The following is a 25658-nucleotide window of genomic DNA, read 5'->3' as shown; positions in this document are numbered from 1 at the left end:
TAAGAGGAGAGCTGGCATCTCTTGCATCTCCTGCATTGGCAGGTGGATTCTTTACCACTGCCTCACCTTGGAAGCATGATTTGTTTAATAATTATTTATTGAATAAATAAATGAGGTTTGGAAACATGGCGGAGGAAGAGCAAGACAGACCTTGGTTAGGGGAATAACCCCCTGGTCCTGCATGGGCACTTGGGACGCAGGATATATGCCGCTAGTTCATGTGCTATCACGCTGACAGTCACTGTCTTTATCTGACTCAAGGATGGGTCTGGGCCAAGTAGTCATGGTACAGCTACAGAATCCAGGGCACATACTCCTAGAAAGCCACAAGAGGCTAAAAATGTTAGGCTTTGAATGTTAAATCATTCATAAGGCATGGCCTGAAACCCTCCTTGTGCCCAACCTTATCTACTAGAATGTGCGTTCTCTCTCCCTTCCTTGAACCCAGCTCTCACCATCCGCAGTCTGGGCTGTTAAAGAGAAAGTTCCAGGGAGAATGTCCATGTGGCCAGGGTCCTTCTTGCCTGGTTTTGGCTCCAGCTTCCAGGCTCCTAGCCCTTGTCTCTGTCTGTGATTTTGGCTCTCTCTTCCTGTCTCTGGGACTTGTGCCCACACTAAGAAGCCTCACCTTGAGCTTAATCACTCCCTGAGGTCACCTCTGGCCTGGTCTCATGGGTGAAGCTGGCTGGAGCAGCCAGCGTGGTTTACCGAGTCTCCGGAGGCTCGTGCTGCGCTCTGGCCAGTGTGGTTCACGTCCACCACTGCTCCTGCCAGGCCATCTGCGCCAGTGGTTCTGGCCCAAAGTGGTACCACCCTCTCTTCTGTCCGTTCCCTCTGGTGTACCTCACACTTCTTCCCTCCTTACCCTTCCTTCATTAAAAAAAAGGGGAGGGGGAGTGAAAATCAGTGGGAAACCTTAAGCTTCCTACTATATAGGTTTGTTTGTTTTATTCATTTTATGCATTTACCTAGAGATAGGAATGGCTTGGAAGCCCAGATCTTCCTCTCTCCATTGATCCTAAGCCCTGGATCTCAGATCCTCTTCAGTTTGGGCTTGAAAGACCTGGAAGACAAGAGGGCAATCCGAGTGACTTAGACTTAATGAAATTGAAATAATGAAACACTGAGCATTGGGAAAGCCACCTTTTGTGGTCAGAGAAAAACTCTTAAGAGCCAAAAGGGCATTCGATAGTGGGAGACCTCCAGTGACCACAGGGGAATGGGCGTGAGTGATCAGAATCCATTTGGCAGCCAAGAGCCTTCATAACAATCCTCTTCCTGCCCAGCAGGACCCCTCACCTTGCTCACCTCTGCAGGGCTGAACACAGACCTAGGAAGACCTCAAAGACATTTTTGCAAAAAAACAGTAACACAGAGCCCTTATATTTCAGGAGAAAAGAGTTCCTCCTGGCTTGTCAACGTTCACAGATCTATGCAATCACACTTAGTTACCAAAATAACAGAGCAATGGAAATAGAATTGCTGAATTGTTACCAAGTCAGAAAGTCTCCATGCTTTAAATACTGGACACGGAACAACTTCTGCCTGTAATTCCTCAGCTCAGATACTAGGAAATAGTCAATCCGGTGTGGGTGTGTTGAGACAGATGTGGAAGCAGGGTCTTCACTTTGAGGAAGTGAGAGGAGCACAGAACCAGGGCAGTAGATGAGGAAGAGGTCCCAGAGCAGACCTTGGCTTTCCTCTCGAACAGATGCAGCTTCTCCTTAAGAAAAGGGGCAAGGAGCAGCCACTAAGTTGAGTCAAGAGGAGGAGCCACTTAACTAGCCACTAGTTTAGGAGCCACTTAACTGCCAGGGCAGTTAGTCTACATATACTTTGTAACTTGCCTACATCTATTTATGTATGTTTTATAAGTACGTTTTAGAAAGTACTTGATTAAATTATTTTTGGCTGCCCTGGGTCTTCATTGCTGTACCCGGGCTTTCGCTAGTTGTGGTGAGCAAGGGTGCGTTCTTCATTGCGGTGGCTTCTCTGTTGCAGGGCTTGGTCTCTGGGCCGAGAGGCTTCTGTAGTTGTGGTTCAAGGGCTCAGCTGCCCCCCTCCATGTGGGATCTTCCTGGACCAGGGATTGAACCCATGTCTCCTGCACTGGCAGGTGGATTCTTAACCACTGGACCTGGGAAGCCCCTATTTATGTATTTTAATTACAGCATGATAGTGAACTTTATACGTGCCTCTCAAATAGAACTTTAAAAAACATTGAAATAAAGTTGATTTACAATGTTGTGTTAGTTTCAGGTGTAGAGCAAAGTGATTCAGTTATACATTATACGTCTATTCTTTTTCACAGTCTTTTCCTTTATATAATAGGTTATTACAAGATAGTGAATATAGTTCCCCGTGCTATACAGTAGGACCTTGATGATCATCTGTTCTGTATATTGTAGTGTATATATATTAATCTCAACCTCTTAATTTATCCCACCAGACCTCTGCTTTCCCCTTGGGTATCTGTAAGTTTGTTTTCTGTTTCTGTGAGTCTCTGTCTTGTAAATAGGTTCATTTGTATAATGAACTTGCATGCTCAGTCACGTCTGACTCTTGGCAACCCCAGGGACTATAGCCTGCCAGGCTCCTCTGTCCGTGGGATTTCCCAGGCAAGAATACTGGAGTGGCTTACCATTTCCTTCTGCAGGGGATCTACTTGATTCAGGGATCGAAAATTGCAACTCCTGCACTGCAGGTGGATTCTTCACCTCTTGAGCTATTAGGGATTCCCAGATTCTACATATAAGTGATATCACATCGTATTGTCTTTGTCTGGCTTACTTCATTTACTATAATAATCTCCAGGTTGATGCATGTTGCTGCAAATGGCATTATTTCATTCTTTTTGATGGCTAACTAATATTCCATTGTAGATATATATGTGTGTGTGTGTATGTATATCACATCTTCTTTATTCATCTGTCAATCAGTGGACATTTAGGTTACTTCCATATCTTGGCTATTGTAAATACTGCTACAATGAGCATCGGAGTGCATGTATCATTTCAAGTTATAATTTTCTCCAGATATACACCCAGGGGTGAGATTGTAGGATCATATAATAACTCCATTTTAGTTTTTTAAGGAACCTCCGTATTGTTCCTTAAGGTGGCTGTATTGATTTACGTTCCCACCAACAATGTAGGAGACTTCCCTTTTCTCTACACATTCTCCAGCGTTTATTTGTAGACTTTTTGATGATGGCAAGTCTGACCAGTGTAAGGCGAATACCTCATTCTGGTTTTGATTTGCATTTCTCTGAAATTAGCAGTGTCGAACATCTTTTCATGTGCTTATTGGCTATGTATATGTCTTCTTCAGAGATCTTCTGCCTATTTTTTGATTGGGTTATCTGTTTCTTTGTTATTGAGTTGCTTGAGCTGTTTGTGTATTTTGGAGGTTAAGCCCTTGTCAGTTGCATTGTTAGCAAACATTAAATAGAATTTTTGAAGGTGATTTTTAGAATTCATTTATTTTTAATTGAGGGATAATTGCAATATTGTGTTGGTTTCTGCCATGCATCAACATGAATCAGCCATAGGTATACATATGTCTCCTCCCCCTTGAGCCTCTCTCCTACCTCCCACCCATCTCACCCCTCTAGGTTGTCACAGAGCACTGGTTTGAGTTCCCTGAATCATAGAGCAAATTCCCACTGGCTATCTATTTTGTATATGTTAGTGTATATGTTTCCATGCTGCTCTCTCCATTCATCCCACCCTCTCCTCCTTACCCCCCAATGATGCTTCAGTGACTTGTGATAAGTGGTTCCATGTATAGGAAGTTCAAGCACAGTGGATGGGCAGTTCAGAGAGGTACTCTGGACGTGGGTAGTGTCTTACACCATCCCTGGTACCATCTCAGGGAAGCAGCAGCCTTCCAGACTGCGCCTGCGTAGGGCCGACTGCTCAGAGTACTGAGGATTGCAAGCAGGATTAGTTGACTGAAAAGGCTAGTTTGACTTTCGGTCACAAGGGGTGCTAAGATCAGGGCCCTGTGCCAGAGTGAAGTATGGCCTGAGTGCCAGGCATTCGTCTGAAGGGCAAGGTCTCTGGAGGCCATTCCAGGGGGCAGAGCCAGAGGCCTTGCTCAGTGAGGGGTCTCCTGAGCCCTGGCCCTGGCAGGGACTTGGCCGCCCCTTCCCCCATTCTCCTTGTGTCTTCCTCCCCTCCCGCTGCCTCCCCCAAGTCACCAGCATCTAGAAAAGCTCTCCTTGTTTTATCTGGCAGAACCTCGGGACAATCACTGGACCGAGTTCAACTGGCCAGGAAACCAAAGCCCACAGAAAAATGCCTCATGACTCCTGCCAACCCCCTGCTCCCTCCAGGCCCAGTGCCGGACAAACAGCCCCTCTAGCCTTTGGATTTGGGAGGGGAAGGACATTCTGTATGTGGAAGCCACAGAATGGAAGTTATGTACTTTTCAGGGGCCTGCATCAGCCAGCTCAGGGCTGCTCCCATTGTGTGGCTCATGAAAGGGTTTTCACCTCCCAGGCTGGAAGGGAGTTGGTCTGTCTGCACAAAGGCGTTTGCCTCTGTGGCTTTTGAAAAAAGAATGTGTGTGCTTGTCCAAACAGAACTTTCCTGCGTACTTGGAAGAGGGGGGCCGTCCGCCTGCCAGAAAGGAGCAGGGCTCAGTCTGGTTCAAAAGGGAGAAGAATTCCACCGCTCAGGCCCATCAGCCACTGCCCAGCACAGCCTTCCCCTCTCACAAAGACAGTTGCTCACTGTTGCACGGCTGGCCTCCCCAGCAGTTTCCCATCGACTCGGTTTCTCTCAGTCTGGAGGCTGGGGAGCCGATGAAGCCATTGAGGAGTGAGTGTTTTCCTGACCTGAGATCAGGCTGGTCTCCATGGTGGATGGGAGCATCTGGGCTCAGGGAATTGTGAGTACTGTGTTGGTGAACACTCTGGTGTTGCTCTTAAAATCGTTTTCTTCTCCAGTGTGGGCTGCTGTTATCCCCGTGATAGTGGAAAAACTGAGACGTGGGGATTACTTGCCCCAGGAACTGGGGCAGGGCCCTGGAAACCTGCTGGTGGATTCATCAGTGGATTGTGACAGCGTGGCCCTGCTCCAGAAGTTTGCTCTGGACTCAACCTCCTGCTTAGCCCCTGGAGCCAAGTCCAGGGCCCAGATCAGGGATGACTCTAGGAGTGCCAATCTCAGTATGATAAACAGCGCCGCTTTCTTCTGCAAAAGTGATCTGACTTGGGAGTTATTGGCAAGCATTCCCTTCCAATGCCTGATAGCCCGTTGCCTTAGGGGCTCCAGATTCCCAACGGAGTCCTTGAAAGTGAAAGTGTTAGTTGCTCAGTTGTGTCTGACTCTTTGTGACCCTGTGGATATACAGTCCATGGAATTCTCCAGGCCAGAATACTGGAGGGGGTAGCCATTCCCTTCTCCAGGGGATCTTCCCGACCCAGGAATTGAACCCAGGTCTCCCTCATTGCAGGCAAATTCTTTACCAGCTGAGCCACCAGGGAAGCCCAAGAATACTGGAATGGGTAGCCTATCCCTTCTTCAGGGGATCTTCCCAACCCAGGAATCGAATCAGGGTCTCCTTCATTGCAGTCGGATTCTTTACCAGCCAATCTACAAGGGAAACCCAAGTCCTCGAGAATCTGCCTGAATTTCTGGAGGACTCCAACTGTCTTAGCAGGATGGACGACATTTTTGGATCTAGTTTCCAAAACTATAGTTGTGAGTTCCAGGACAGTAATTAAGTATTTATTAGTGCAACTGTGTTAGAGAAGATTATTCAGAGTCCCATGGACAGTGAAGAGATCAAACTAGTCAATCCTAAAGGAAATCAACCCTGAATATTCATTGGAAGGACTGATGCTAAAGCTGAAACTCCAATATTTTGGCCACCTGATTTGAAGAGCCGACTCACTGGAAAATACCCTGATGCTGGGAAGGATTACGGGCAAGAGGAGAAGGGGAAGACAGAGGACGAGATGGTTGGATGGCATCACTGACTCAATGGACATGAATTTGAGCAAACTCCCGGAGATGGTGAGGAACAAGAAAGCCTGGCGTGTTACAGTTCATGGGGTCACAAAGAGTCAGACACAACTGAACAACTGAACAACAACAAGTGCAATTAGGAATTCTGTTAATCAAGTTAAGCAAACTTGTTTAGATATAGCAGGGAATTTTTAAGCAAAGCATGCACGCTTACAAGTCGTTTATTGGTATCAGTAACTTACATTTGTGAATGTAGTTGCTTGGCTTTGTTTATAAGAATGTGGCTGACTCCTGACAGCTCTGAGGACTAGTGTGTAACACAAGCACCTGGTTCAATGACATGCACTGTTTCTTTCCAAGCGGAACTTTGTTGTGGCTCCAGAGGTTAAAAATCAAAGCATGGATAAAGTGATAAATATGGACTCTAGACAGTGTTTTGAAAAGCAGAGAAATCACTCTGCCAACAAGCATGCTTATAGTCAAGGCTATGGCCTTTATGGTTCTGAGAGCTGGACCTTAAAGAAGGCAGAGAGCCAAAGAATTGATGCCCTTAAACTGTGGTGCTGGAGAAGACTCTTGAGAGTCCCTTGAACAGCAAGGTGATCAAACCAGTCAATCCTAAAGGAAATCAACCCTGAATATTCATTGGAAGGGCTGATGCTGAAGTTGAAGCTCCAGTATTTTGGAGCTTCACTGGACTCACTGGAAAAGTCCCTGATGCTGGGAAAGATTCAGGGCAGAAGGAGAAGAGAGCATTAAAGGATGAGATGGCTGGATGGCCACTCCATCACTGATGCAATGAACATGTGGGGTTGGGCAAACCTCAGGAGATGGTGAGGGGCAGGGAGGCCTGGTGTGTTGCAGTCCATGGGGTTGCAAAGAGTCGGACACGACTGGGAGACTGAATAGCAACAACATGGACAATAAATGACTCTTAAGGACAAGTTCTGTGTTATACCTGCTGATCTCAAGGTGGTTCAGCTGCTGCAAGTCCCCAGTGGTTTATCATGGGTCTGGGATAAAAAAGTCAATGGTAAGAACCTACCATTAGGTTCTTAAAGTCAATGGTAAGAACCTACAAGTCGGGCCAGATGGTGATTCAAGAAAAGTATATAAAGTTGAAGAAACTTTATTTATTTAGTAAGGATGTGAGCTAAGAAGTTGCCATGGCATGATGTGTTTCCTCATGTAATGCAGTTGGAAATATACGAGAACATTCCTGTAGAAGTATTATTGTCAGAAATAATTAAACCTGGATTTAATCAAGAATCTGGATATAACTACCAGTTTACAGGAAATTCAGAGATAGATGAACATACTAAACAACATTAGCGGCTTCCCAGGTGACTCAGAGGTAAAGAACCTGCAGGAGACGTGGATTCAGTCCCTGGGTTGGGAAGATCCCCTGGAGGAGGAAATGGCAACCCATTCCAATATTCTTGCCTGGAAAATCCCATGGACAGAGAAGCCTAATGGGCTACAGTCGATGGGGTCGCAAAGAGTCTAACACAACTGAGGGACTGAGCACGAATGAATGAAACAACATTATTAAAGAAGAAAGAAGCCCAATTTTTAAAAAATGGGAAATTCTATGGGACAAAGGAGTGGATTTTTCCAACCTATAAATGACATTAAGAACATGAGAGATGAGAAACTTCAATAGCTTAATAGAAACTTAAGAAACATTTATGATCCAGCAATTCTGCTTCTGGGTATATATCTGGAGAAAACTCTTATTAGAAAAGATACACACACCTCAGTGTTCATAACAGCACTATTCACAGTAGCCAAGACATGGAGGAAACCTACTTGTTCATTGACAGAGGAATGGATAAAAAAATGGTCCATGGAATATTAGTCATTAAAAAAAGAATGAAATAGCGCCACTTGCAGCAACATGGGTAGAGCTAGAGATTATTGCTAAGTGAGATAAATCAGAGAAAGACAAATGTCATATGATATCAATTATGGGTGAGATCTAAAACATGACACAAACGGACTTATTTATAAACAGAAAGGGCTACAGGAGTTGCAGCTCACCAACAAGGGAATCTGGAAGGCTTGCTGCTGCCTTTCTTTGTGATGGGAGCAGTTGGTGTTCAAAGAAGCAGAGTGAGCACGAAGACCAAGGCAGATGGGGGCTGTTGGCTCCTGAGACACTGGGCCAGCCGCTTCCAAAGGTGGCCTGAAAGGCTGATCTCTGCTCAAAGACTGAAATCACAAATCTAGAGTCATTGGTGTCCCTGCCCACATTCCTGTTATACTTCTCACCCACCCTTCCACTTATCCTCAGACATACATTGAACACCCAACACAGTGTTTCCTGGGGAAATAGAAGAAAGAAGGCACATGCCCTGCTTTTAAGGAGCAGACATCCTAATACACAGAGAGTGGGAGAGTTAGTTAAATAATACCAACCCCTAAGCATCCTTGCCCACTTAAGCCCACCCATCTTCCAGAGCAGATTAATGGTAATTCCTGGTGGTCACGTGGAGACGGGAGGATGGAAGGGTCATTGACCACAGCAGCTGCTTGGGAATGCCAGTCAGCCTGTCCCTCTTAGTGCTGCTTCTGACCCTTACGCCAGGATCAGAGCAACCAGACCTGGGTCCCTGGGCTGTGCTGCCGGGCACTCCAGCATGGGTGGCTGATCCAGGCATGGGTGTGCATGAGCTTCTTGGCTGGAGGCACTACTTTGCTGGGCTTCAGCCTCCAGTCCTGGGACCGTGTCATCTGGAAAAACCTCCAGGGGGTACACGGCACAGGCATGCTAGCAGCAGCTGTCCCTTGTGACGTTGCTCCTTACTCCTGGTTGGCGGAGTGCCTTTGAAAATGGATTCATAAAAAAAAAAAGAAAATGGATTCATGTTGGCTCCTGGGAATAACCATTTCAAGCCTCCTAACTCTTGCCTCCCTTCCTGACCGGGGCATAGACCTGGGTAAACTCCATCCGTCCTTGTGCTGCGCTTCCAAGAACTTGCGATCACTTGCAGCCCAGCTTATTGTTGTCTCTGCCACACGTTCTCTGTAATTGGTTTATTTGAAGCGCTCCAAGCGATTCTTTGGGCTAATTGCAAAGGATATTTGAATGAGGATAAGTCTCTGGTGAATGAAAAGCCTTGGTTAGAGAATATGTTTTGTTCAGGAACAATCTTGTTCCTACAAAGCATGCACAGTACCTCTACCTTCTCATCAAATCGCTCCAAATAGAGCTCACACCTGTCAGACTGGTGGCTTTCAAACTGGTCTCCTTGGTCTCCCAGGTCTCTGCAGACATGCTTGAGGGGCCAACACTGGCCCTGTAGAGGGTACAATGGTAAAACGACATTTGAGCTTGCAGAGTCCCACAGCCCAGCTTCACCTAGAAGAACTCCCTTTTCTTCTGCTACGACTTGACCAAAAAAGACTTTTTTTCCCTAACAAAACAAAGTTCAGTAGGTAAATATTCTCATTGTTGACTTACATACAGCCTTTGTTAAAAGGCCTAAAAAAGGTTTCCCTAAGATGTCTGAACATGCCGCCTGCGTTTTTGTTTAATCTATTTGTTTTGTTAGCACACCTTTCCTCCATAGCTCTCATGAAGACAAACCAGCCCAGTCCTGTGTGATTTTATACATAATTACAGAACTGTGGAATTTAAAGATGGTTACATTTTCTGTAGTCAATCTTTACCCCCAGGTGGATGTTCAGTACCACCAATCAGGCCGCTTTCCATTATGGCATGCCCTGGTAGCTCACCGTGCCTGCCCAGGTCAAGGACAGACTGCAAGAAGCCACCTGAACACAGCAGGGGCTACAGGGAAAATAGTCTCTCAACGGCAAGAAACCTGACCCGTAAATCGAGGTGGGCTCAAATATGCCCCTCCTCCACTTCCTACTGGAATAATTCCCACAGCCAAAGGGCCACACAGCATTTGATAGTGACAGGGAAAGTGGGCACACCGTTGATCATGAAGGAAATCCTGGGGCAGCAAGGAGAACTAATCACTGCCTTCTTGTCACCATTTCCAATCAGAACAACGGCAGAGTTACTGCCTCATAACCGCGAAGTACCTTCACGTTTCAGAGCCGATAAACAAACTGTGGTTGCTGCTGTCTCTTTTTGTGGATTCTTTAAGACTTGAGGCGAATGCATTGAATGGAGGAGAGGACGCAGTGTAGGGATACTGACATGGCATTCTTTTCAAATTTTATTTGTTTATTTTGGGCAGTGCTGGGTCTTCGTTGCTGTGTGGGTTTTTCTCTAGTTGCTGTGAGCTGGGACCCCTCTCCAGTTGCCGTGTGAGGGTTTCTCATTGCGATGGCTGCTCTTCTTGCAGGGGGCTCTAGGGTGCCCGGGCTTCTGTAGTTGTGGCATATGGGCTCAGTAGTTGTGGGGCATGGGCTTAGTTGCTCCACGGCATGTGGGATCTTCCCAGATCGGGGATCGAACCTGTGTCTCCTGCATGGGCAGGCAGATTCTTTACCATTGAGGCCCCAGAGAAGCCCCAGAAATGACATTCTGACAACTGTGGTATTCCCAGTGAGGAATCAGACAACCTTATCTTCTGGCTAACACCTGGGGACAGAGCACTTTGTTTTAAATCAACAAATCTTTAGGGAGCACATACTTTAGGCCAAGTCCTGTCCTCACTGAGCTTGCAGTCTAGTCATAGAGCAAGTCCTATTCAGCAAGCTATAAAATGTAAAACATAAGGAAGGTGTTAATGCCATGAGGGAAAATGATACATGCGCTAGAAGAGTGCTGAGGATGGCAACCCACCCTGACGTCTAGACTGGAGGGTGTGAACCAACCACTGTACCCCTACATTTGACTTTAGCCAAGGTGCTGGTATGGAGAAGGAAATGGCACCCCACTCCAGTATTCTTGCCTGGAGAAGCCCATGGACAGAGGAGCCTGGTGGGCTACAGTCCGTGGGGTCACAGAGCCGGACACGACTGAAGCAACTTTGCACATGTGCACGCACAATGCTGGTGATACTTCAGCCCCTTCCAGGTAATTAACAGCCATGCAGGATGGAAGATATGGCTCAGTGGACATTGGAGGGACCCATGTAGACCAACTAGATGGGGGCTTACCGGCTCCAGGCAGTGTAGACAAGATGAATACCACTGTTACAAAGGAAGAAAGGACAGTATCAGGGGCCTGATTTTGAGACAGAATAAACACTTAATTCCAAAATATCTTTCTGATTTGTCTTTTTTGAAGTAATAGATTTGTCCTGTAAAACAACAATACCTTTGTAAGGATTATTAGCATGTTGGATTGATTATGGGCTAATGCCACACTCTTGTGCATAGATATAGAGAGCTGATTGGTTTATAGGGAAAGTATGTCACTCAGCCACCCCCACACTCATAAATAAATTCACCCCCACCCCCACCACCCTCCCCCACTGACCCAGGCTTTTTAACCCCATTTTAGAATATGCAAAATGAAACAGCCTTATGCAAAAAAAAAAAAAAGAAGAAGAAATGAAAATTCAGTGTGCTTGGCTGTGAAAATGGCATCGGGATTGTCCAAGCAGGTCCCTATGGCAGGCACTGGGTTCATGCTCTTTCAGCAGTGAGGGGCCTGATGAGATTCTGGAGTGAGGCCAGATAGTCACAGGGGACGCTGGGCACAGTGCTGCCTGCCGGCTGCACAACCCAGCGAAAACCGCTGAGGGTGGATCTCCTGCTCAACTGCAGGCCTGAAGACACGTGTGTGCGTGCACACCATGCCATTATACTAAGGAGAATTACATCAGAATAAACGGAAAACAAACAACTAAACTCGAAAGATAACTTCGCATATTATTTTTACATGTAGCCGTTTGGTACAAATGTCTGGTACAATGTTAACATTCTCCCTTCCTTTTCTATCAAGGACATTTCCACAGTGTTTGTTCCCAGTGGTATGAGGCACTTCCTGTTGTGGTTTGTGAGCTGTTCACACCAACCTGATGGTTTGCTTCAGTTAACACTGCCCTTTGCACCAGGGCAAAGGCTCGGACAGTAAAGAATCTGCCTGCAATGCAGATGTGGGTTCATTCACTGGGTCGGAAAGATCCTCTGGAGGAGGGCAAGGCAACCCGCTCCAGTATTCTTGCCTGGAGAATCCCATGAACAGAGGAGCCTGATGGGCTACAGTCAATGGGGTCCCAAAGAGTCAAGCATCTAACAAAGAGTGCATGGGGTCAGAGTGACTGAGCATCTAACAGTCTGCACCAGGCAGCAGCAAGTACGCCCCATACGATGGGATGGGTGCCAGGTGATCTGGGAGTGGTGTCTCCCTCTTCTGAGACCATCCCCAAAACCTGCCCTTGGTTTAGTCCATGGACCCTTGAGCCTCAGAGAATTCAGTCAACACCCCAGGCCCACTCACCCCAGCACGTCTGGTAGCGCTACACCCCAGCTGTAGCACCAAGGCCTTGCTCCTCGGGCAGAAAGCACAGAAGGTGGCTGCTAACAGGGGTGAGTCCTGAGAAGGACCAGGGCCAGAATTCTTCTCTAGGTTCCACAGCCAGGGCACCTTTCCACATGAACAGATCAGATTAAACGAGGCCAATGGAGTTTGGCTCCACATCATCTCTTTACCAAAAAACAACAGTAACAACAAAGGGAAGTTGAAATGGAGGAAAAGAGGAAGGAGCTGGTTCAGGAAGAACCGTGGGCCTCATGCGGGGATGCTGTGAGGCAGGAAGGAAAGCTCTTTCAGCAGAGAGCTGGCCTCTGTCCAGTTCAGTGTCCTCACCTGTCACCGCAGGGCTTGTACCAGCTCCTCAAAGTCCTGGCCCACAGGAGACGCTTCAGACTTTAACATGTGCGTGCCGGCGTGCTGAGTCACTTTAGTCATGTTCGACTCTTCAACCCCATGGACTATAGCCCAGCAGGCTCCTCTGTCGGTGGGATTCTCCAGGCAAGAATACCAGAGTGCGTGGCCATGCCTTCCTCCAGGGGATCTTCCCGACCTAGGGATCAAACCTGCGTCTCTTATGTCTCCTGCATTGGCAGGTGGGTTCTTTACCACTGAGCCACCTAGGAAGCCCTTCAACATGTCGATTTAGCCAGATCCATGGTCACTGGAGGGTCAGTTTTTTGACTGTGGCCGGGTCCCACAGCTGCCCCCTCCCCAGGTCTCTGAGAGGTGTGGAGGAGGAGTGGGTGTTGCAGGGCTCACTGGGAAGGTCTCATACTGGTGGCTCTGCCTGGCAGGCTTCCCCCAGATTGCCTTGGGGGCTGTCTGTCTCAGCAGGCTCCCAGGGAAGCCTTGCCCCGAAGAGATCCAAAGCAAGGATTGTAAAAATAGAGCTAAGGCTGTCCGCCACAGTGATTACAGAGGAATTGTTTCAGTCCACCAAAGACAGGGCTTTCCGTGCCTCCTGCTGAGGCTCCGGCTTTGGTAGAAGGAGAGGAGACCCCCGCTTCTCTGCCTTTGTTCCCACGTGTGGCTAAAGCCAGGTGGGGCTCCATGAAGGACCCTCAAACAGACTCGAAGTCACAGCCATTTGCCTGACTAACATGGCCACACACCCCAAGATGAAGTTCTGGAGTGGGGGGGCCTCAGCTCCAGGAAGGCCAGTGGTGGTGGGCTCAAGGGCTGGAGAATCCCCAGCAGAAGCACCTGGAACAGCTTGAGGGCAGGGTTTAGGGGGTGGTTCTGGGTGAAGAGGCACCATGAGGCATGGGGTGAGCGGTCTCCCAGGGAACGAACAGACCCAGTGCTCTTGGGTCACTGCAGACACAAAAGGGAGGTGTTGAGATCCAAGCGGCTCCCATCGGTCATGCCCTGTGACCTTGACAAAGCTGGTCACCATTCTGAGCCCCAGAGATTTCTCCCAAAGAAGAAGGAACAGCGATGGGTCACATAGCTGCTCAGGAGCCCGCTTGTACTGAGGAGGAGGTGCCCAAGACACACAGACGCACACACACAGACACACACATACTCTGGCTCGCTCTCTCTTCCACCCTGCAGAAGCTTCCTGGCCAGCAGAGGTCAACCCTGACCACACAGCTCGGAGAAGGAGGAGCCTGGGTAGAGAGAGAATAGGTCCACAGGGAGGACCTGCTGCTCAGCCCAACAGGGAAGAACAGATTCTTGAAGACATGAACCAGCCACTCTCAAATGTCTGCTGTAGTGGGAGGGCTTGAAGCTCCAGTAATCTAGAAACCAAGTGGATAATCTAAAAACAGCTCAGCCATTCATATTGGAATTGCGAATTCAAATGCATACACTGCCTTTCTGTTCCTCTATCCTCCTAAATTCCCTCCTTACCCCAGCACTGCCTCCTCTACTGTCAGAGGCACCAAAAACATGCCTCCATGGGTATTCAGATAACAGGCCAGTCCCCATCGAATCCCAAGAAATGTCATCATCTAGAATTGAGTTTTCCTCTGCTGTCAACATAAACTACAATACCCACCCTTCATCCCACCTCACACATTTATACCTGTCAGTCCCTCTACCTGGGAGATTCTCCCCTTGGAGAGCCTTGTTCCTTCTTGTTATTCAGGTTGCAAAGTGTCAGCTCCTCAGAGAAGCCTTTCCTGACTAGCTAGTCTAATACAGCCTCTCATCAGCCCCCCAGATCTGGTCACTTTCTGTCCCTTTATCTGTTTTCCTCATAGCATCTGCAACTATAAGAAATATTTTTTGGTTTTGTTTTTTCTGTTTACTTGTATATGTCTGTTTCCCCCATTTAGAATGCAAGCTCCAGATACATCATTTTATTCTAGACTTTTTTCCCTCTAGCCTGTTCATTAATACACCCATTAACTGAACAAATACAGATTATGTTCCAGACCCCGTTTTGTTTATCTGAACAGACAAGGTCAAATCCACGATCCTTTGTAAAACAAGTCTCTCTCAGCAGACTTAATCACTGCCATCTTGAATACTGTGGGACTTCGTCCTTAAAATTTCTGAAAACCCTTCTGTCTGGCTGAGTGGACTTACCAGGAATACCTTAATTCTTTCAGTGTTTCATAATCACATCCTTGATTTGATCTTACCTTGAGGTGGTGTATTAATTTGATCATCTTTTCCTTACTCAACAGGATAGAGAATTTTAATTTTTCAAGTCAAGCCTTTCTATATTCCCTCTAAAATTGACTTCCAGACCGGCCAGTTCCCTTTTGAGTCCATTTCTTTCTTGTGGTAACTTAACCATGTACAGCCACTAAGAGCCAGCGGACACTTTCAACATTCTGCCTAGAGATCCTTTTGGGCTTGCCCCAAACTTCACCTGCAACATCTTCTATCTTCCAACTTAGCACAGGCATTTATCCATTATTTACCTGTTATTCTCCCCTACTCACCTATTCTCCCCTATTCACCCTACTGAGCCCTTTGCATAGTGTCTGAGTCTCCTTGGGATCCAGAACAAATTATCACAAAGTGGTGGTTTCAACAACAGGATTTTTTTCTCTCACAATTGAGGAGGCCAGAGGTCCAAGATGAGGATGTTGGTGGGGCCATGCTCCCTCTGAAGGTTCTGGGGAGGAGCCTCCCTCGATTCTTCCAGCTTCTGATGGTTCTTGGCATTCCTTTGCTCGTGGCAGTATAATTCCAGTCACTGCCTCTGTCTTCACACGGTCTTCTCTCTCTGCATCCTGTCCTCTTCTCGTAAGCCCATCAGTCATTGGATTTAGGGTCCACCTGAATCCCGTGTGTTTCATCCTGATTGTTAGCTAATTGCTTCTGCGAAGGTCCTGTTTCCAAGTTGAGGTTAGTTACATCCTGAGGGTCCTAGTGGGCATGAATTAGGGAGGGACAGTGCTCAACCCTCTACACACGGGGTTTTATTACACATCATTATTTCCCTTTCATCAGTAGGAAAGCTGAGATCCGAAAGGAGATACACTACTTGCCCTGGCACTCAGCCGCCCACGGGCAGTGCTAAGTTGTGGACTCAGCTCAGTCTGACACCATTCCTTGCATTCTCTACTAAGTAGCAATCTCCTTCTAGAAAATCAGTCCACAAACTCAAGTGAGAAAGCAATGTTATCAATAGTCATCTACCCCTTAGCCCCAGACCGTACGTACTACTGAGGCGAAAGTTCAGAGCGGGGCTGTGAATTTGTTTTTCCTTTCAGATGGGATATTAGTTCTAAGAGGATAATGAGCTCACCATTGTTTTGTACATGGAAGCAGTCATGCCAGGTACTGTAGTTCTGTCCAAGCAGGACAGAACCATCCAACCATCACACAAAAGCGGGGTGCCAGGGACTGCTTTCCTCGGGGATCTCAGTTCTAACTGGCCACCTGACTTCAAGCAGGCCACTTTGCTGGGCCTCTGTGACACACGAGCCTAGCATGGGGGAAATGCCTTCCCTGCTGGTGTTTTTCAAATGTATACAACCCCCTTGTCCAGTTACAGGAAAGCGTCCTCGCCCGTGTATGTTAATATTTGCTGGAGTGTGGGCAGAGTAGTTCTGAGAATGTGCTAAACATTGACTCTTCACCCCAAAGTTAATAGTTAACGTCTCCTTGTTTGACTCTGTGGCTTGTTAGCTTCGGTCAGAAAGAAAAATTTTGAAACACCAAATGGAACAGCTGTAACTTCCCTTACTTTTACTTGGTACAGTTTATTTCTGTTAAATTAGTTCAGGAGAGCTTTTCAAAAACTAAGCTACTTCCAAAAATATACCATACCACTACGCTGTTTATCATATAAATCTCAGAGCAGGTGTTATGTGTTCAAAATAGAAGACTTTTCTTTATACGCTGGTGGTGTTTTGAAAGGTTAGAGACATCTCTTGCAGCGATATAGAAAAAAATTTTTTTGAAACTAATTTCAGTCATTCTTTGTAGGTAGCTCAGCGAAGAAAAGGTCTGTGGCTGTGCTGCGTGCTGGGAACACTGTGAGCTTTGGGGTCACACGCACTTTGGTTCACATTCTTGTTCCGTGACCCACTGGTCGTGCAGTACTGGGCGGGTCACGTAACCCCTGAATCTCCTGCTCCTCTGCCTGCACCTCAGAATAGTCACTTTGTAAACTTACTGGGACTTTTAAAGGAACCAATGCAAGAACCTGACAGGGCAGGAGACCAGCAAATGTAACTCACGCTTCTGCCTCCTTTAGCTTGCCTATTGCATCAGGATCCGCCATTCTGTAGGGATTAACAGATACACACGTGCCTATGTGCGTGCTGAGTCGCTCAGTCATGTCTGACTCTTCGCGACCCCGTGGACTGTAGCCCGTAAGGCTCCTCTATCCATGGGATTTTCTAGGCAAGAATACTGAGCTGGGTTGGCATGCCCTCTCCCAGGGGATCTTCCCGACCCAGGGATCAAACCCATGGTTCTTACATCTCCTGCATTGACAGGTGGGTTCTTTACCATTAGCACCACCTGGGAAGCCCAACGTATATACACACGACTATATACACAATAGGTAAACACCAGGGACCTACTATATAACACAGGGAACTCTACTCAACCACCTATAATGGAAAAGAATCTGAGAAAGAATATGTATCTATATGTGTAACTGAATATATATGTATGACTGAATCACTTTTCCATACACTTGAAGCTAGCACAGCACTCTAAATGAACTAAACTTCAATTTAAAAAATTAACATTGAAGGAAAAGATCCACCGTTTGGAAAATGTGGTTAGGACTTTAAAATCTCTAAAATTGAATTCCCTTCACTTCCAAGTCTACTAGCAAAATGGAAAAGGCCCATCTATTTCTCTCATTCCTGTTTGGCCTCAGGGCAACATTCTGGAGCAAATCCAAGCCACGTGGACTCTTTCTTCCCCACTCAGGAAAGTGTCTACGTCTGAATCTCTAAATTTAATCCAGTGTCTGCCACACCGATGGGTTTTACCTACTGTGCTCCTGGAATGAAAGGAACACAGTGAAACTGGCAGCAGGCTCACTGGCTAAACCCCTCGTTGGAACCGGAGGGAGTTTTGTGGCGGGGGTAACGAGCGCCCACAGCCTGCTCTGGTGCCCAGCCCAGAGGATGTGTTTACTGTTTAGTGCCGCGGGCACATTTCCCGTTGGCGCGGCAGGGCCGTGACAGATGCCCACGGTGCTGCACCAGGACCTGGTCTGCCAGCGGAGCTTGTCGAGAAGGGATCAGACTGGAGGGAAAGCTGTCACGGGGTGAGGTGCTGTGGATGAGGTCGCCACACGCAGAGTCCCAGGTGATGCTGCTGGGGCCGGAGAAGGGACAGGTCACCTTGGCCGGCCTCACCAGTCCCAACGGCAGACATGTAACAAGCCCTCGTGGGCTCTCCCACGTGCCAGCTCCTGGGCCTCCAGCTGGAGGAGTGACGAGAAACTGGAAACAGCGCCTCCCAGAAGGTTTCTGTTTAGCGTAGGACACAGCCTGGTAACCGTTCAATGCAGCATGGCAGAGCAGAGGCCGCTCTTGTCCACGGAAGGAGAAGCGCATGGTCAAGAGCAGGGGCTCTCTGGGTGAACCTAAAGCCTGTTATATAGAGGGAAGTCAGTCAGAAAGAGAAAGACAAATATCACATATTAACGCACATATATGGAATTTAGAAAGATGGTACTGATGATCCTGTTTGCCAGGCAGCAATGGAGACCACAGACATAGAGAACAGACTTATGGACATGGGGTGGAGGGGTAAGAAGGAGAGGGTGAGACAAATGAGGAAGTAGCATGGAAACATATACACTAACATATATCAGATAGCTAGCCAGGGGGAATTTGCTATAGGATTCAGGGACCTCAAATCGGGGCTCTGTGACACCAGAGAGGTGACATGGGGTGGGAAGTGGGAGGGAGACTCAAGAGGGAGGGGACATATGCATACCTGTGGCTGATCCATGTTGATGTATGGCAGAAATCAACACAATATTGCAATTATCCTTCAATTAAAAATAAAATAAAAATAAATAAGGAAGAAAAAAAAAGAGCATGGCCTCTGGAGCCTGACAGCCTGGATCCAAATCCTGCCAGGACCACTTCCTAGTCGTGTGACCTTGGACAACTTATCTGACCTCACAGAGCCTCAGTGGGGACCTAGAGAGGGGGGCCCAGTGACAAAAGCCTCTGTAAAATGGGGACAATAAGAGTACCTACCTCGGGGGGTTGTTAGAAGAGTAAAAGAGTATTTTTAGAGTGTTTGGCACATCACATAAGCACTTTGGTGTTAACTTGGCTATAACCCTCAGGGAATCCACGGTCATTATAGGCTGATACAGAAACCACTTTTTCCAAGCTGAAAATCAAGGCAGAGCTTTCAGTTTATAAGCGTATATTCTTAAAAAGTCCTCCAGAAGGTGGAAGTGTTAAAGTGTGTTTGTATTTGACAGATCACCTTTCACAGATGGAATCCAAGTGTTTAATAATAGCACAGCGTCTGTTTTGCCCTTGATTCTTTCTAGCAAAGACTCTTCCATCTTCGGGGGAGCTAGAAGCACCTGCAGGCCTGCAGCATGCCTCCTTAGTTATAAGTAAGAATCATGTAAGAAAGAACTGTGTGTGGTGATTCTTGGGAACAAAACTGGGAGATTCAGTGTTGCAGAGAGAGTCCACATAGGCGGAAACCAGTGCCCTTCCAGGCTGGCTTTCTCAGCTTCCTGTCCTAAAGTTCCCCTGCTTCCACTCTAGACTGTACACTTCTGCTTCAGTCCTGTCCTTCTCTTTGCAACCCCATGGACTGTAGCCCTCCAGGCTCCTCTGTCCATGGGATTCTCCAGGCAAAAATACTTGAGCGGTTTGCCATGCTCTCCTCCAAGGGATCTTCCTGACCTAGGGATCAAATCTGCATCTCATTACATCTCCCGCATTGCCAGGCAAGTTCTTTGCCACTAGTGCCACCTGGGAAGCCCCACTCTACCCATATCCAACTCCACACCAGCATGGAGCACGCCTTGAGCACATATATGTAGAAGTATGTGAGCGTGCATGTATGCTTGTGGGCGTGCACACACACACACGTATGCCAGGGTTATCCTTGTAAACTCTCCTGGCTGTAAGGAAATGACATTGTTTCTGACTAGATTTAAACAGCACCCCCAGTAATACATCCATTGAGGCCCTGAGGTCTAGACCCTATGGTCCACTGCCTGCACACGCTGACCATGTCAGCATGTCCTCATTTCCAGCCCAGCACCCTCCTACGTGACCAGGAGACAGAATTCCCCCCAGGCTCCACAGGTCACAGCCTGTAGTTTCCCTCTGCCTCCGTACTGGAAATCCAATCAGACCCATTCCAGCCCCTGGGACCTCAGCCAGGGTGGATGGCCAGGCAGCCCCGGGCACCTGGCCAGGTGAGGCGCATCAGTCTGCCCCTCTGCAGCACAGCCTCTCCTTAGTCCCTGCATGCACCCGTTTTCCTCCAAACTTATTTACAAACAGCACTTTCCCCCTCCAGGGAGGCATCCCGTGGTGTGCAGTGACGGAGGTGCAGACCTTGAGTCCAAGACTATTCTAGTTGTCACACCTCGGGGAGGTCCCATAGCATCTGGGGCCTGATTTTTTTCCTGCATGTGTTAAGTGTCCTAGAAAGTTGTATGGGAGGAAACACTGTAAATTTCTAGAGAAAACAGTCCTTCTTTGCCATTTCTATTTCTCAACCTCCCCCCTTTCCACCCTTGCCCCTCACAACACCCTCTCTGTGTTGGAAACCATTTTCATGAGTTGTCGATTCCTCTGGCCACGTGTTTCTGGTTATTGATCCCTCTGGAATAGATTGACATGATCAGTTCAAGGTGGAGAGGATGAGGACCGTGAGCTCCTCAAGAACAGAACTGTGTGCTGACCACCCCCACTCCAACTCCGAGTCCCTAGCCCAGTGCCTGGGTGAGTGAACGAATGAGCAAATGAATGAATGGAAGATGGGTTTGCTGCTTAGTATGGCTAAGGCATCCCATGCTAACCAGACCGAAGACTATCTGGTCACGTGGCTGCAGGATGCCACGGAGGTGAGCTCCATCGCAAAGACTGGCAGAGAAGTGTCACACAGAAGTGCCCCTGTTTCTGCCCTGCTCATTCTGACCCTCACTGCATTCTCCCCCAGCCAGGACTCTTTCCCTGAGTCTACCATCTATCATAAGCCAGATGCTCCCATCAGAACATGATGGTTATATTCACCCACTTACTCCCCATCGTTGAGTCTGAGTAGCCCTGCATACCAGAACATCTCTCTCAGATGGCACTATTGTAGCCATCGTCATCTCTTGCCTTGTTCATCATACAGTTCTAACCTCCCAACCCCCTCCCCACTTGTTCAACCAGAGTAATCATTTTATGGTGGAAGCAGGTCATGCCTGCTCCTTGCTGAGAATCCTTCAGTGACTTCCCATTACATTTAGAACTCAAGATAACGTTTTGAGAATAAAATAAAAACTCCTTAGCACAATGTCTAAGTTAGAGTAATGCTTAAGTGCTATAATAAATGGAACAAAAGATTATGTAATAGTTGAAACACAAAGGAAATTTACTTCACAGCACCAGAACAGTCCATGTGAATGGCCCTAGTCAGCCAGCAGCTATCCCCCCAGGATTTAGGGACCAAAGTTTCTTCTGTTTTGCACTCCAGCATCTTCCTGTCATAGACATCTACTTCTGGCTGGAAGGATGGAAAGGAGGGCATATGGAGAAGGTGGACCTGCTTCTTCAAAGTCTTGACCTAGAGTTAACATGCATCATGCTGATTTATAGTCACGTTGTTGTTGTTTAGTCGCTAAGTTGTGTCCTACTCTTTGAGATGCCATGGACTGTAGCCCTCCAGGCTCCTCTGTCCATGGGGATTCTCCAGACAAGAATATGGGAGTGGGGTGCCATGCTCTCCTCCAGGGGATCTTCCCTGCCCGATGATTGAACTTATGTCTCCTGCTTTGCAGGGAGATTCTTTACCACTGAGCCACCAGGGAAGCCCTTATAGTTACATGGCCACATCTAAATACAAGGGACTTGGGAATCCAGTGGTGTCCGGACTAGACAGACTTTTCCCAGGGACAAGTTTGTACTCTGGAAGCATGATCTTTGGTGGGAGCTGGCCATCTCTAAATGTGGGGCACACAGGGCCATGAATCCTCTGGTCTGCTTTTCCTACTGCATTTGAGGCCACCAGCGTACCGTGCACAATCAGTGGCTACTCTTTTCTTTTGTCACTGGGCCCCCCTCTCTAGGTCCCTCGAAGCTCTCCCACCATGACACCCTCTTTACAATTTCTTGAGCACACCATCCTCTTCCTGCCTTAGGGTCTTCATACTTCTTGATCTACTGCAGAGTTCTCCTCTTCCTTCTACACGCACCCTTTTGATTTTGCTGAACAAACTGTTAACAATTCCTTTGGTTTCAGTGTAAATATATCTTCCTCAGAGAGGCGTTTTCTGACCTCCTCCACATACAAACTTATATCTGTCTATTATAGTGTCTCATGGGCCATATTCTTTTTCTTTGTAAAACACATGTAGCTAAGACTTTTCTTCATGTGGAGCTTCATTAATGCTTATTTTCTCTTGTGGGACTCCCTCAGAGTAAGAACCTGTTAGATTTGTTCATCACTTAGGTTATGCTTGGGTTATATACCCAAGACCCAAGTCGCTGCCATAACTATTTGTTGAATGAAGGGATGTATGAATGAGTGAGTACATTGCCTTGTTTTCAGAAATATGAAATTAATTAAGTTCAGAAGATAAGGTAGAGACTTTCCTGGGGGTCCAGTAGCTAAGATTCAGCACTTCCAATGCAGGGGGCCCAGATTTGATCCCTGGTCAGGGAACTAGATCTCACATGCTGCAACTACGCCCTGGCATAGCAGAATACATACATACATATTATTAATAAAAAAAAAAGGCAGAGTAATCATGTATTTGTTTAGCACTGATCATATGTCATCACTTAGCTAATCTGAAATCCTTACTCACGTTTTCTAATTTCATCCTCAGACCGACTTTTAAAGATAAGTGTCTTTAACTAATTTCTCTATGAAGAATCTGAAGCTCATAGCTCCTAAGCATTTTGCTGCAGTTCCAGTAGCCGACATGTGGTAAAGGCTGAGTTCATGCCCACACTATCAACTCTTAAAGCAGAAGGCTCTCCAGGGTTTTAGAGAGTGCCTGGAAGAAAAATGTGACTGGTAGGAAGTTCAGATCAAGCACACTGCTTTAGGACCTGAGCTCTTAGCCCACTTCCTGACCTCTCAGCTCTGTTTTCTTTCTGTGTAGACAGGTGCTGTAACGTGAGTTTCTTTTTTCTCCTCGTATTTAAATATGTTCTGGTCAAATTTAAGTATGTCTGTATTCCCACCCCCTTCACCCACTAAAACTCTCCCATCCCTGTCCTTCATATCCCAGGAAATACACATTCTAACAGGACCTTTTTCTATGAAGTGTGACCATTCAGAAATGCCACTAATAAACAAGTACAGGCTTAGCCACTGAGGCCTGAGGGCTAGGAGGCCAAACAAATCCGATTCTCTATCAAGATTTCCCTGGAGCCCTAGGGTTAGTGAAGGAAAGAGGCACTGACTCAGGGGCAGAAAAATATTACCGAACCGTGAAGAGAGAGAGAAGGACCTGTGGGGTACACGCAGTATTTTAGTCTGAGTCTTTACCAGGTGGCTCAGTGATGAAGAACCCGCCTGCCGATGCAGGAGACCTGGGTTCGATCCCTGGGTCAGGAAGATCCCCTGGAGGAGGGCATGGCAACCCACTCCAGTATTCTTGCCTGGAGAATCCCAGGGAGAGAGGAGCCTGGCAGGCAGACACAACTGAATGACTAAGCCCTCACGCCTGCTGTTGGCAACTTGTGCTCCAGGTTCTGCAACCTTGAGTTGGTAGAGGTAGCTGCAGAGATTTAGTCTTCTCATCCTTTGTTCCTCTTTGTTTTTTCCCATTATTTTCTCCTCCATAGCATTTATTCATGCTATATTTATGGGACAGGTTGCATTTTTCCCCTTGTGTTCTTCTTAGCAGACACTGGCAATCTGCATTGCAAAGGGTTAGGGAATCATACCTGCAGTTTCTGGCAATTGCATTCTGGGAGCTGACGCTCTTGGCTCTTGATTTTAGAAATGTTCACATAGGCAATCTCTGCTGTTTGTTATCTCCCAGCATCACTTTCATCCTTTTTTCTTTTAGTCAATTAAGAAGCTAAAATCAGTGGCTTTCAATGAAATGCCAGCCTCAAGAAGCCAGGTATATTCCCTTAGAAAAGACAGCTGAAAATCAGGGACCCTATTGCAGGCTTCTGCTGGTACCTAGCAATGCTCCTTCGATTGCATTCTACAGATATTGCCTGAACATGTAGGCATGGAGACACAGGGGCATAATACCACTCAAGAAGTCACACTTCTGTGACTTTACCCCATGTGCCAACTGTGGTGGGATGTGGTAGATCTCAGAATTCATTCGTTAGTCCATAAACAGGTACTGAGTCCCCTGTGGTGTGCCTAAAACTTCTCTAGGTGCTAGAATTTGATACTCAGTTTTACCTGAATCACACTAAATGGTCTAGATATCGTACTTCTTTTTTAAGAATCTCTGTTCCATGTCCTGGCTATTGTAAATAGTGCTGCAGTGAACCTTGGGGTACATGTGTTTTTTTGAACTGTAGCTGATTTGGGTTGTTTATGGCAGAAACTGACACAATATTGTAAAGCAGTTACCCTACAATTAAAAAATCAGCTAAAAATAAAGCATCTCTAGCCCATGCAGAAGAAAGGTGTATAGGACTCGTGAGCTTGGCACTGGTACCCAGTCCTACTTGTGGTTACAGTGGGACAGAATACTTTCAATTGCCATGATTCGGAAATCAGTATGCATAGGCCATACGTCAAATGTCCGATCAACCTCTTAGGTCCCAGTTCCCCTAATTTCCTCTCCCATAACCTGCCCAATGAGAAGTTTTGAAAGGATGAAGTAACAAAGACACAGGTGTACCCAGATCACAGCTGGACAAAGAGCCTACGACAGGCCCTGAGAGTTTTCAAACTGATTTTTTTAATTGTGAAATATAATTTACTGAACTACTAGATTAAGAGGCTGAGGAACCAGAGGTCAAATTGCCAACATTTGCTGAATCATAGAGAAAGCAAGGGAATTCCAGAGAAACATCTATTTCAGCTTCATTGATGATGAGAAAGCCTATGACTATATGGATCACAAGAAACTGGAAAATTCTTAAATAGATCACCTTACCTGTCTCCTGAGAAACCTATATGCAGGTCAAGAAGCAACAATTAGAATTTTACATGGAACAATGGACTGGTTCCAAATTGGGTAAGGAGTATGACAAGGCTGTATATTGTCATCCTACTTATTTAACTTCTGTGCAGAGTACATCATGCAGAATCTGGACTGGATGAGTCACAAGCTGGAACCAAGATTGCTGGGAGAAATATCAACAACCTCAGACACACAGATGATACCACTCTAATGGCAGAAAGTGAAGAGGAACTAAAGAGCCTCTTGAGGAGGGTGAAAGAAGAGAGTGAAAAAGCTGGCTTAAAACCCAACATTCAAAAAACTAAGATCATGGCATCTGGACCCATCACTTCATGGCAAATAGACGGGGGAAAAATGGAAACAGTGACAGATTTTTTTCCCTTGGGCTCCAAAATCACTGTGGATGGTGCCTGCAGCCATGAAATTAAAAGACACTTGCTCCTTGGAAAGAAAATCATGACGAACCTAGACAGTATATTAAAAAGCAGAGACATCACTTTGCTGACAAAGGTTTGTATAATCAAAGCTATGGTTTTTTTCA

Source organism: Cervus canadensis, chromosome 22 (genome assembly GCF_019320065.1).
Source record: "Cervus canadensis isolate Bull #8, Minnesota chromosome 22, ASM1932006v1, whole genome shotgun sequence".
NCBI classification, from domain to species: Eukaryota; Metazoa; Chordata; class Mammalia; order Artiodactyla; family Cervidae; genus Cervus; species Cervus canadensis.
The sequence above is the reverse complement of the archived record's forward strand: the minus strand, read 5'-3'. Positions refer to the sequence as shown.